We start from the raw sequence: 14,239 nt of genomic DNA, 5'->3' as shown, positions 1-14,239 counted from the left end.
ACTATACTATTCTGAGGACAATTGAAAAGATATGAGGGTTCACAGAGATCAAAAATCAAAAAAAAAGAAAACTTAATCTTGTCTACATAACTACAAATTTTCACAAATATTCTGCCAGTGGCTTTCATATTCCTTATATTTACATCTTTTCAACAACAAATATTTTTCAGTTAAGATTCTCTGTTATGACCTTTTTCAAAGCATGTATATTTGGTATCGGATTAGTTTTATATTACATGAAAAAAATTAATGCTTCACAATAAGAGTTATCAGGTTAAAAAATTTATAACTTTCTTTATTATTTTTATATTTTCCAAAAAGAACTGATTGAATATCAAATGTAATCGAGAATTCAAACTGTGTAAAAATCCACTCTTCAACATTACACCACAATTCTTTTACTATAGTACATTCATAAAATAAATGACTAATACTTTTTTCTTATGTTTTACAAAAGGTGCATACAGCAGACTCAGGCTTTTTTTTTATATTAAAAAGATATTTATTTGTAGGAACAATCCTATGAAATATTTGCTATTGCAACCAATGTTGTTTTGATTCTTGTGTACACTTAAAATGGAGTTCAAAAATTTTATTCAAAGAAGTTTGTGAATTGTTGTAATCCTTTACTCTCCATTTTGATATACCAGGTAGATGTACATATTTCTCTTTTTTTGTCTAATAGTATGTTGTATATGGGTTAACAACCTTTACAAGTATTAATAAACAATAGAATATGATTAGGGATAATTGGTCCATATTGTATTGTGTTCTGTAAGTTTGGTAAGTGTACATCTTGTGTATGCAGTCTGATTGTAACTGCAGTTCTTAAACTTGCATACTCTATAAAATTTGTCTTTGGATTAATGTGTTTCTATAAATGTTCCATCTATATTAAGTAGATCACTAACAAAAATAAATCCTTTATTAACATAACTTTTGATAGATATATAGATTCAAATAGATATAGATTTCTTGTGTACAGTGATTTTGGGATTGTACCATATATTATCATTTATAATTTGGGGTTTACTAAGTGGAGTTTGCTCAATTATTTTTAACCAGCTGAGGAGCACTTCTTTCCAAAAAGAGTTCTCTAAATTTTTACATTGAAGGTACGAATAATCTGGACCATTTCTCTATATTTCAGAAATACTAATTTTCAAAATTGATTCTAAAAGCTTTACCCATTTTGTGTCAGTTCTAAATAGTCTTCTCATCTAATTAGCTTTGAGTGCTGTGATAAAATTTCCATAATCAACCATTTTGAGAGGCCCATGATTATAATGCCAAATTTAGTAGTACATTTGTTCGCTTACAGAAGAAGTTATGTACGGTATCCCTGAAAATTACTCATTTTCTTTTAAGCTTAAGAGGCATTACTATGTCAAAAATCTTAAGACTGAAACAAAATTAAAATTAGACCTAAATTTTCTTATAAATTAATCTCATATGGAACATCAATTTTATATATGCATCACTTTAAAAGTTAGAGAGCAGAAACAAAGAATTTTCCATTTTCTCCTAAGTTCAAGAGGCAAAACTCAGTTAACAAGAGGCCCAATGGGCCATATCGCTCACCTGAGCAACACTGGCTTTATATGGTCGTTGAAGGGATATTGTGCCATGTGGCCCCTCGGTTGATTAACCAAAAATGAATATCCGAATTTTACACTAATTTTAGCATATACTTAATCTTTGACATAATTACCTTTATGGAATACCATTTTTACCAAAAAAAAAAAATTATATGCAATATTTAAACAATAAAATGCTTTCTTTGGTGATTCATACAGGATATGAAGGTAGCGACATTGCAGAAAAAAACCATAACCTGCGTTAATCATCAAAGAAAACATTTTATTGTTTATATTAACATCTCTCTTTTAACAAATCAATAAATTGACTATGAAAAGTAAGTAAAATTCACTAAATTACTGTTAATGTACAAAAGTATGCAGTCCGTGATGTTTTATGGGTCGCTGTAGGTTTTGACCAATCAATAAACAGGGCCTGTCAATTTCAGACCTATCAATTTCTTCTCAAGTTTCACCCACTGTATATTTCGACCAATCGATAAACAAGTCATGTACATTTCAGCCTGGCTGTTTCTATAGAGCTATGAATTAACTGTAAGTTTTCGTAAGAAATAGAGGAAATAATTACTTGGTAGATGTAAATATAAATAACAAAATTTTCATTTGTTGTTCACAGTTAACTTCCAGTTCTCTTTATTTTAGCCCCCCTTCCCCCATCACTTTATAAAAAGATTTAAATACATGAGAGCATAAAGGTTCATTTTCTCCCTCCACTACTTACTAGTTATTGTATTTTAGTTTTTAAAAATCCTAGATGTGAAATAAGAAAAGTGAACCTTAATGCACCAGAGTGAATGTGCTTAATTCCTCAAATTAAAAAGATTGAAATTCCTCAAAAATTTGACCCACCCCCCCCCCTCATTTGGCCCCACCCTACTCCCAGGGGTCATGATTTTCACAACTTTGAATTTACACTATCTGAGGATGCCTCCACAAAAGTTTCGGCTTTCCTGGCTGATTGGTTTCCGAGAAGATTTTTAATGATTTACTCTGTATATTCCTATGTAAAAATTCGACCCTCTCATTGTGGCTCCAACCTACCGTTGGTGGTCATGATATTCACGACTTGGAATCTACACTACCTGAGGATGCTTCCATATAAGTTTAAGCTTTCCTGGCTGACTGGTTTCTGAGAAGATTTTTTTAATGATTTACTTTGTATATACCTATGTAAAAATTTGACCCCCCCCCCATTGTGGCCCACCCTACACCGGGGGGTGGGGGGGGGGAGTGTCATGATTTTCTTAACTTTGAATCCTCATTATTTGAGTATGCTTTCACATAAGCTTCAGCTTTCCTGGCTGATGTTGAAAATGCGAAAAGTTTACAGACAGACAGACAAATGACAAAATGTGATCAGAAAGCTCACTTTAGCTTTCAGCTGAGGTGAGCTTACAGAACTTAATATTTAACATTATTAATAATTTTACGCATCCAGGAAATTCTGTGCTGTTTTATGTTCTTTTCCCCTCTATTTTTCCATTTTAAATAGTTTTAATTTATAAATGAAAAAACAAGTAGAAGAAATATAACTGTCCGCTCAAATTCATTTATATACCACCTAAATATTTTGGCTACAAAAAATGATCATTTTATTATTAAAACACAAAATTCCAATGAACAAGAAAATTATATTGGTGTGGCCAAAAGGATATAAAATGTAGCAATGCAGAGGTAAAGTAAAGTAGCTTTTATAGTAAAGCAGGATTAAACAAATGAAAAACTGTCAATGCGACAGCAAACCCGGTTTTCTTTTATATGAATTGTATTCATTAATTATCAGAAATTGAAATCCTAGCAATATGCACACCTATGATATATGTAAAACTGATCTTCAAAAGAACAACTTTCTATCTTGAAAACTGTAGGAAAGTTATCAGTACAAGACACCCCCCCCCCCCATCCTAAATGCATTTTTTTGCCAAAAAATGACGAATTTCAAATGCTATTTTTATTTTATTAATTATCAAAAATCGAAATCTTGGCATTCTGCACATATATATATATATATATATATATATATATATATATATATATATATATATATATATATATATATATATATATATATATATATATGAACAACTTCCTGCAGGGTTGCAAATAACCACTCGCCCACTCGCAAATGCGAGTAATTTTTACTGTGGGCGACCATTTCTTAAAGATGGCGAGTATAAAATTTTTTGGCAATCAAGGACCAACTAAACGAAATTGTCACTTTTTGATTGGCAACTTTGTTGGAATTTCCTCCATAAGAGAATTTAAAGTCGCTCTGTATTATGAGTTTACAATCGTTTAAGTTATCCCCAAAGGCAATCAAATGATAATTAACTAATTCTGAAGACGTTTTCACAGCATCAGTTAACCCCTGTTGTAACTAATAACTCGAGATTTTCTTATCTTTAGGGGTTATAAATACCGGTGATGCAACCACATACTGTGCAACCGATGTTTATTACTTTTAGTGTTGTAATTACTCTTAGTTGGTAATTTGTAATAAGTTAATTAATAATTCTGTTAAATTAATGTTAAAATAATCAGAAAACCGTTTGTTTACAGTTATAACAGTTGTAACTGGGTCAAAGGGTTGGACTAATGCCTCCACAATACACAGAAATACAGGACTAATTTTATTTGTCATTTAGCTATTCTAACAATTACAAAACATCTCATCTATAAAATGTATGAACACATAGAGAATTAAATTTAATAAATTGGATCTAATTCAAATTAATAATGGCACTTTACAATTTTTATTCTACATGTATATATTTCAATATTATAAACTAACTTCATTGTGAATATCAGTGGGCCCCTATAAACTATTGTGGGCTTGTAAAACTTGAAAAGTTGGGAGCCCACATGGCCCCTGGGTTTGAAAATGTTATTTGCAACCCTGTTCCTATCTTGAAAACTGTAGGGGGAGTTATCAGTACAATAGGGATACACTATATGCATTGTTTTGCCATAAAATGACTACGGTAAGTTCAAAAACTGGTAATTTTATCATTATCAGAAATCAAAATCCTACCAATATACACACCTTTTACATAATTATGTACAATTGATCTTCAAAAGCAACTTTCTATCTTGAAAACTGTATGAGGATCTATCTGTACAATAAGCGTACCCTATATGCAATATATTGCCAAAAACTGAAAAGTTCAACAGCTGGTATTTTTCATAAATTATTAGAAATCAAAATCCTAGCAATATGCGTATCTCTTATATATGAACAATTGAACTGCAAAATGACAACTACCTATCTTGAACACTGTAGGAGGAGTTATCCATACCATAAGGGTACCCTTTTGGAAGCCAGCTGCCTACTCGTCTGCCCTACCATTTCAATATTGAATAACCAGATTTATCCAATGGAAAACCAAGTTAAAAATAACAACAATCTTAAGTGTTTACCTCCCATAATGGACCAGCTCAAAAATTTGGCTTATTAGTTTTCATATTTTCTCAAAAGTTACGCGATTTGATGTCGACATAAGTAATAGAAATTTTAAAGTACTGGGGTTTCTAAGATTTTTTTTTGATTTACAGTTTTTCATTTAATAATACATATAACACATTCAAACATACATAAAAGTCATGATCTTATAAATATAGAAAACTATTCAAGTTGATACAATTTTGCATAAATTGAAATGAATTAACCTCTTGAATTAAATATTAAGAAAAAGATTTTTCCATTCAAACCATCTATCATTATGTTTATCATAAGAAGAGTTTCTGATAGTGATAGCAACACATTTTTCAATTTCATATTTATTTTAATGTTTAAATGACATAGTGGACTTGTAAATATTGGAATTTTTTGTTGTACAGACATTGAAAAATATAATGTTTTGTATATAGGATCAAAAAGTTGCTGACTTAATTAGAATCAGAAAGAGGAGGGTTTCTAAGATAGTATTCATCAAATAGCTTTCCTTTATTGATAGTAAAGCGCTGCATTCCAACTTGTATACTTTCCCCTCAATATTTCACTCATTAAACTTGCCGCCCCCCTCTCTCTCTCTCCTTAGTTATAAATAAATACGATTTTATGTAAAGTATTAACGTACCTCACTAAACCTACACTTATACTTTTTAAGACACTACGTCACAAGATAGCTATTTAAATGTTTTGTTAAACTGTTTAAATATTTTGATTGGGTTGTATATTGTCGTAGCTCAGTGGTTAAAGTATTGGGCTTCTGAACCACAGATCATGAGTTCGAAGCGGCCTAGAGCTTTTGTTCATGTTAACACTTAAATTTTTGAACATGTGTAATTTTTCATCCATAATTGTGCACACATTCTATGCCTATCATACTTAAATAATTCTTGTCCATTATGATATCTATCATATAAATCAAGTAATTTTCTGCTGATTTGAAACTATTTCACAGTGTAATAAGCTACCTTAATACATGTAGACTTTTTCAGAAAAAGTAAAATATCAAAGGAATTTGGTTTCTGCAATAAAGCGTCATTAAATGAAGGCAACAATAAATATCATATGCGCTTTTGATCCTAACTATACACCCCTGCGAATGTGTTCGGAATGTTTTCTTTATCGTTGCTAAGTATGTTATAAATCCAGAGGTGCTCGAATGAAAGTTCACGAGACTTCACCGAGATTTGTTCAGTTCCTGTGAAATTTCAAGCGGAAGTTTAAGTGTTCGGATAATTATATTCTCAAAATACGTAAGTACTGGTCTTTTTCATATCATATCCTACTTGGATTTATGTTAAAACATGTAAACCTTTTAAGATGTATGTCTTATTTCACCATCTAGCTGTTATTTACATTAAACGATAATATTCAGAACAGAGTTATCGTTCGTGTTCAACCACATGTAGAGAGGTTGAAAATATAAACATTGTTGCTTAATAAAATCATAGCCATGTTTGATTTGATGCTTGTGATGTGCAATGCCATGTTTTTACAAAAATAATGGGTGTCTGTTTTGTATAAATACTTAGTATATCGAGCCATTTTCAAGGAACATTCTGCATAAAATAGTATAATCTGTTTCACTATTGATGCTATTATTAGGTCAGGCGCGGATCGAAAATTAATCCTCAGGGGGGATCTCTACAAACATGTTAATTGTTGCAATAGCAGACAAAAATTATTTTTTGTATTGTCGCCATACTTGCCAACCTCCAACATGTGAAAATCTGGTCATGACCAGATTTGAAAAGTAAAAAATCTGGTCATAGCGCGTAACGACATTCACGACATATTTACCATGCATTTCATAGGTATATACAATAGAAATATGTGTTAAAACTTATGTGTAATACTTTATTGCAAAGAAGCATTTTAACTAACATGCAGTTGCTGATTTTGAATTTTGTAAAGTGATCTGACACACAAAATGGAAGGTTGTGTTCAACAAAAAAAAAATGCAAAAAGAGTTTCTGCTACATTAACCTTGCTTTTGAACTCTGTAAATGATGGCATGAAAGTTGTAAGTGACTTGGAAGTTTTTTGTGTATTAAAAAGCATTCTATACATGATTTAGCGTTTTTGAATGTTTAGTCAGATCATTTTGGGCCCAAAATCCAATATTCAAATGTGCGTTACATAGAACACAAATGCCTCGTTGTGTACTCTATTACTTTGTTTTACCTATGGGAATTCATTTTCCCAGATATGTTGATAGGTTCAAAAATATCCTTTTCTTTTTGTTGGTTTTGATTCCGCTGGCCCCGATGAAGACCTTTTCTTATTGGAAGCCATCATACTTAATGATTTAAACCTTCGCTTAGTCAAAACAACTCACGATAATAATTACAACTAATGTGTCTGTTATAGCCATCGGCATTGTTTATGCGTTACATAAATCCAAGCTCAGCTTGGGTTCATAACTGGAAATCAAACGCGCAACGTAATAAGAACCAAATCCGGAAATCGGGAGATTTTCGGGTCGTTCGACAAAAATCGGGCGAAAAGCATGACCCGCCGGGTCATAAAAAATAATCGGGTGGAGGGTTGAAAAATCGGGTGTTGGCAAGTATGATTGTCGCATTTATTTATAACACATTTTATCCACCAATTAATGAAGATAATGTTTAAAATCAATAAACCTCTAGATTTTATATTTGACTACAAGTACCTAGATTCTATGCAATAGACTATAAACACGAGGCATGATTTTTACTGCAAAAGTGAAAGGGTGAAATAAAACCACGAGAACTCAAATTTAAATGACAATAACATTCGCAGGGATGTATAGGTAGACTGTCTATATTCGAACACAAATAATGCATAATTCAGATAGGTACATTGAAAATCAGACATCCCTGTGTTTATAACTATTACATTACATTTCCCGTCTGTGATAGCACGTACGTGTGCTCTTACCACATACCTTGAAAAATCTTATTGAATGTTGAGACACTCTCTGTTCCTTCGAATAACTAAAATTTTATGCTAACAGGACAAGTTATACATGTAGCCATGACAGCAATCTAATCAAAATGCAGATCTCTACATAAGTGCATGTTAATTGTCATAACTGGCGTTTTAAGAAATATATATCATACCAGGAATGTATTTACGTCCCTAATCAGCACCTATTGAGTATTCTGAATAGCTTTTTCGAGCTACACATACAGGAGAAATCAGGAGATTGCGCTGGACCTGTCTATAGTCATGTCTCTGCAGATATGCCTATCTTACTTTAACAAATTATATCAGCATAATTAATAATAACACAACACAGTATTCAACCATTCCAATTTTTGTGTGTTGAAATATTTTTAATGATTTCATCAAACTATATCCGCTGAAGCCCTTGAGTACAAAATGGCGCATGCAATCGATGAATACCCACGATTCACTTTTGTGAGAAAATTCAACATTAACTGCATCCCAAATGCATGCACTTACTGCTATACTTACACTGAATTCTTGTCATGTACACACACACTCTCTTTGATAATTGATGCGTATGACTCTAGTCTTTACACTTTGAAGGGATTGAAAAGAAGTTCAACTTCTCAAGCAGCTACAGAAATAATTGCGTTCTTCTTTGTAAACAAAGCCAAATATAGATACGTAACGCTCATTGGCTAATTCTCCGATTCACCGGTTAACCCAAATGAACCCAAATAGCAAAATTTTAAACTAAAAATAAGTACATTTATCAACTCAACAACATTTTATAATGGATTATGTATTTAATTTATGCTTACAAAAAAAAATAAATCTATTGCAATAATTTGTTCTGCAGAAGTGAAGAAATACTTTTTAAAAGAATATTCCATGTATGTACAACATGTACGTATTATGAAATACGATTTATAGTTATCTAATTTGTCAGAGTACAGGCATGCATAGATCACACAAGCAAGGACCAACAGAACGTTGTTGAACAGCGTAATTAATTACGAGTACATTACAATAAATTGTTATGAATAAAGTATTATAATTACAACTCGAATGGGTTGCGTTGTTGATAAAACGCGGGAAGGAAAACGGGACGGAACGGAAACGGACTATCTGACATGATGTTAATTACTTTAAAAATGTGTTGAACATGATGGATATAATATATTTTGCGTAATTTTGAAATATTTATAATGCGTTAATCATATTTGAGTATATGAGTATTGTATTTTTATAAAATGTATACTCACCCCGATAAATTAATAGTATGATGAACATGGACTGAGCACCATAGGCACAGTTTAATAATCGGTGTTTCAAATACCTACTACCGCGATAAAATAGTATTAAAGAATATGAAAATAATTTCGCTGAAAAGCTCTTAGGAATACTACCTTTTTTTGTTCTTACACCTATCTAAAATTGTTGTTCATTTTTTAGATGCAAATGACTGAATATTTTAGGGGCCAGCCCTCTAGATTCTTAATGGGGACAGACATTGGTGTTTTGATTAGTGAAATCGATAAGAATCATCAATGCAAACATTTTCTCTTCTACATTGCCTAACAAAATATGTCTCCTTCTTTGGATATATTGCGTCAAAGTTTAAGTACTTTGGCCCCTAAAAATCCATAATTACGAAACAAATGGACGTGGTAATGATTTTTTCTGATAGATAGTGTTAGGATCAACAACTTTGCTTCTATAATGCATTACAAAATCTGTATCATGTTCAAGTTATTCGTAATAGAGTTTACGAGTGTCTTGGCCCCTAAATCAAGGGGCCAGTCCCCTTTTCTTGATTTTATTGGGAAGAACTTTTGATTATCTACCACTTTTGTTATATATGTTGTAAGAAAATATCAACTGATAAAAAGATACAGATCAAAACGTATGAAAATTTGAATGAAAATTCGAACCCAATTTTCGTGCCTAGGCGAGCTCCAAGAAATGGCGCCACTGGCGTAAAACAACATAATAGTGCACAACTTCAAACTATAGACTACCTATCCTGAAAATTTCGTATTCATATCTCGAATAGTGTCTGAGATCAGCTCTGCACAAAATAGGTCGTAAAAAAATAGAAAATCGGCCGTAACTCGGTACCGGAAGTGACGATTTCAAAAATTCAAAAAAACGTCTAAAATTATGACCTCTGGCAATCATCTGTGAAAAAATGGTCAAAATCGGCCGAATAGTTTCTGAGAAATCGCGTGCACAAAATTTGTGGAAAAAAATAATAATAAGAAACAGTACGAAAACAATAAGGTCTTCCGTTGGAAACGGAAGAATAATAGGGAAAAAGAAATAAGGTCTTCCGTTGGAAAACGGAAGACCTTAATAAACAAACAACTTGGTTTTAGAAATTCTATGTCATTTTGTATGTGTAGTCAAAAGTGTTTTCGGATGGAAGGGAGGTAGGATCTAAAGCGCCCCCCCCCCCTCCCAACCAGCACGAGCTATAGTGTTAACCAGTTTCAGGTTTCACCTCTGGCTAGCTGCAGAACTGTAGCACTCCGGAAAAAAAATATTGACAGACCGGAGAATATTTTTTTCCCCGGAGAGCTACAGTTCTGCAGCTAACCGCTGGCCGTCAGGATTCGCTTCGCGCATTCTCCAACATTTACAGGATTTCTTTCTCGGTCCGTGCCCCCCCCCCCCCCCCCCCGACTCACACACCAATGACACTGGTCTACACTGTTTGTTCGGTAACTGACGGTAAAACATTGATATAATGTGCACGGTGCCCAGTGTACAATTTTGATTATGTTCTTCATTATTATTTCTTGATTATCATTTTATTTATTTACAAACAAACTACAAACCTTCACACTCGGCGATTCGGGTATTTTCTCTTCCGGGTCTGGTTACCTGTACAATCGTCACGTGATTTCTTTAGTGGTAGCTACGTCAATCAGGGTCGCCTGCTTCCTGCAATGTTCATATTATATTGTAAACATTTGTTCGTGATGGGACGTGCTTAACGTAGAAGGTATGTGAGGGGGGGGGGGGGCATCCTCAGGCGCGGATCCAGAAAATTTTCAAAGGTCAGGAATCGAGAAAAAAATATCTGGAATAAAGTACAACAATGTCTTTAGCCATGGTCCTGAGTCCACGTAGGTGGGAGAGAATTATAGATATTGGGCGTGTTTTGCGATCATGTAAGTACAGTTCATGCATGTATGCTTGCAGGAATTTTTTCAGGGGAAGGGGATAGGGACCAATGGCGTAGCAGCCGTTAGGCACTTAAGGCACGTGCCTACACATCATTTTAAGACCAAAAATTAAAAATGTTAAAATGTCACATTTCAATTAAAAAAAAGCACGCAGCAAATTTCTTTCTTTTTCCTATTTCAAAACTCTTATTGTTTGAGGTCACAAATATGTGACATCGATGATGCTAATTATTTCGCAGTCAATCCAGCAGTGAAAAACATGTCGGGCAATAAACCAAAAGTAAGAACACTGGATGTAATGTTTAAAATCATTCATAGATCGAGGCATATTGCGATCTCAACTATCATTGACAAATTTGCGGCTAATAAAAATCGACGCATTAAATTAACTTCGTGTAACATAATGTACGACTTTAAAAAAACCCAAAGCAACATATCTGTTTTCTTTTTATTACCAAAATTTAAAGTAACCATTACAACTGTTTTTGAATCATGACATTCAATTTCAAAGTCTTAATGTTTTCCCTTTAATAGTAAACTAAACAATGGGTGGATAAGGCGTGTAAAATATCTATGCACGGACGGAAAAGATACCGAAACATTTTAAATATCAATAAATCTGATATTTAAAAAAAATATTTAAAACAATAAATATTTAACATATCATCGGTTTTTTACCTTTAAATATGTTCAATACATGTACTTGGAATATGTTGACTCAAACAGGCGTATACGTATATCAAAACTTCCAATAATGTCATTTTTTTTTTTACAACTTCAAGGTCTTTTTTATCATATAGTGAGTCTCTGTTCCATATTTTTCTCATAGACTAATTAAAGTTTTATGAAAAACAAACCGATTTCAATCAACAAAAACGTTTTCTCTATCGTTTGTAAACATAATAAAAACTGAATTTATTTAGAAATTGTGATTTTGCAAACTTTTATTATGATAAATTTGAATTCATTTAATTGATAAAATAAATTCAAAATTGTATTTTACGATGAAACCGAATGGGCATTTGCCCTATCTTATTTCCCCGTTTCTTTCCGTCATTCACTTTGATAACGCTTAAAAAAGACTGCTGGTGAAAACAATATTGGATTGTATTAAAAAATGTTTTTTGCCTTTTTACTACGAAAAAAATCTTTAAAAAAACTCAAAATTTTATGTACGAAAAGTGCCTAAAATTTGTTTCTGTGTGTTCTATAAAACATGAAATATGTTTTCCCGTCGGGGGGCTTCGCCCCCCTGAACCCCCTACCTTCAGGGGCCCCCAGACCCCTCGCCGTATTTGGTGCCTATACTTCGTTATAGCTCTAGCTACGCCTCTGGGGACGGTCGCTTGGAGACCCACCTATGATTAGGAGGTCCATGGGGCAAAGTCTTTAGAAGCTTATCCATTTTTTTTATAATTTGAGTCATACGAAACCGTGAAACTAGCCTCAATATTGGTTGATATAGTTATGATCATTAGAAAATGCATTAATTTGACTGAAAATGAGAATCATGCATTGCAGTCAATGGTTTTTAGTTTTGTTTTCTAACATCGTGCAAAGTTGAATATTTTGACGTCTTTAAATATTAGTGTATCTAAATCGAATAGGAATTTTACAATCTAAATATTAAAAATATTTTATTGAAAACTTGCATGATAATAACATTTCAAAACAGTGATATGATGTTCTCTCATCGTTAAATCGTCACGTGTCTGACTAAAGACTATCAACATATATATTCTTTAATTAACTTGTATAGACAAGTCATGAATGTACAAGTATGTACGTATTACTAGACATTACAGAAGTTTGAAGAAATTGGACTAGATGCTAGTTAACATATTGAGATACTCAATTTTTGTTTGGCCATAAAATACAAAAAGTATCGTTTTTGAAAGGGGGGACTCATCCAAACCTTTAAAATCCTAATCGGTGTGTGTGTGTGTGTGGGGGGGGGGGGGGGGCTGGGTTTGCGTAGTATATATATAATCTCCTTACTTTCATTTCAATATTTTACATACTCCAAAAAAAGGGGGCAGGATAATTCAATATTTTACATGTAAATTTAAGAAAATTTGTTGTTGCGAGAAAAGGGGGGGGGGGGGGGGGGGCAGGCCTACTGATGCTACGTGTCACTATAACTATTGTTGCATTGCAAACACCTATCTACAGTTATACAACTACAAGCAATTTCGACACATTCTCCTTTAAATGCATGTGTATTTTGGCCGATTTAAATTTAAATTCTTTTTTATTACTTTTCCTCTCTCATTCTTCCTCTTTTCTTTTCTTTTCTTTTACATTTTGAAAGGGAGGTGGGGGGGGGGGGGGGCAATCCCTTTCTGGATTCGCTTCTGTACAGATATGTAAAACTGATGTTAATTATTTGATGTTTGTTTCAAGAGGAAACAGATCTCTCTCACAAAACATTTCTGTCTTTGCGGCTTTAACAGGGTTCTTATTAAAACATTACTTAAATAGTGTATTGAGGGTCACTTCCCGATATTCGAAACTGTACGTAGCTAAACTGAAAAAAAAACTAACCCGACGAAAATTGTATTATTTGCTTTATGATAGTTCATATCATTATTATAGTGGTTTTAATGTATGTTGTTTTAAAGTGTAGAAATTGGAAATGATATTAATACAAGTAATAAGGAATCATTCTTTGAATATTATGAGATGGGAGTGTGGTCAAATTTATCATAAAGCCATGTCTCTTTGAAACCCGAAACATGGACTAGAGTCCGAAAAGTGTCAATCACTAATTGAATAACTTTGATAAGATAAATTGTGAGAAAATATCACAAAGCAGATGTTGAATTTGAACGTAAGGTCCAAAATAAAGTGATTAATGAAAAGGGATTTTTCAGTGTGATAAATGTCCGATACACTTGTGGGGTAAACCTTATTTATCCGCGGGTGCGATCATTACACTTATTTTCGAAATAACTCCAACTGAAGGGAAATGAAAATGCAATAATTTGGGGCTACATTGAAAGGTTTTGAAAAAAATCTTGTTTGAAAAGTTTATAAAATTGCTGATCTAACAATATATTTCTTCAATTATT

The 14,239-nt window shown here is 32.8% G+C and overlaps 1 protein-coding gene across 1 annotated transcript in view; it reads right to left on the bottom strand.

Moving 5' to 3' along the window:
- LOC105319912 (E3 ubiquitin-protein ligase TRIM71) overlaps window positions 1-14,239 on the bottom strand; it is a 241,989-nt gene that overhangs the window by 28,248 nt on the left and 199,502 nt on the right. The window contains exon 2 of the mRNA XM_066070929.1: window positions 10,826-10,923. The gene's annotated coding sequence lies outside the window, so the exon portion shown is untranslated. The remainder of the gene's footprint in view (window positions 1-10,825; window positions 10,924-14,239) is intronic.

Source organism: Magallana gigas, chromosome 9, assembly GCF_963853765.1.
Source record: "Magallana gigas chromosome 9, xbMagGiga1.1, whole genome shotgun sequence".
NCBI lineage: Eukaryota > Metazoa > Mollusca > Bivalvia > Ostreida > Ostreidae > Magallana > Magallana gigas.
This window is presented reverse-complemented; position numbering and strand designations above follow the sequence as displayed.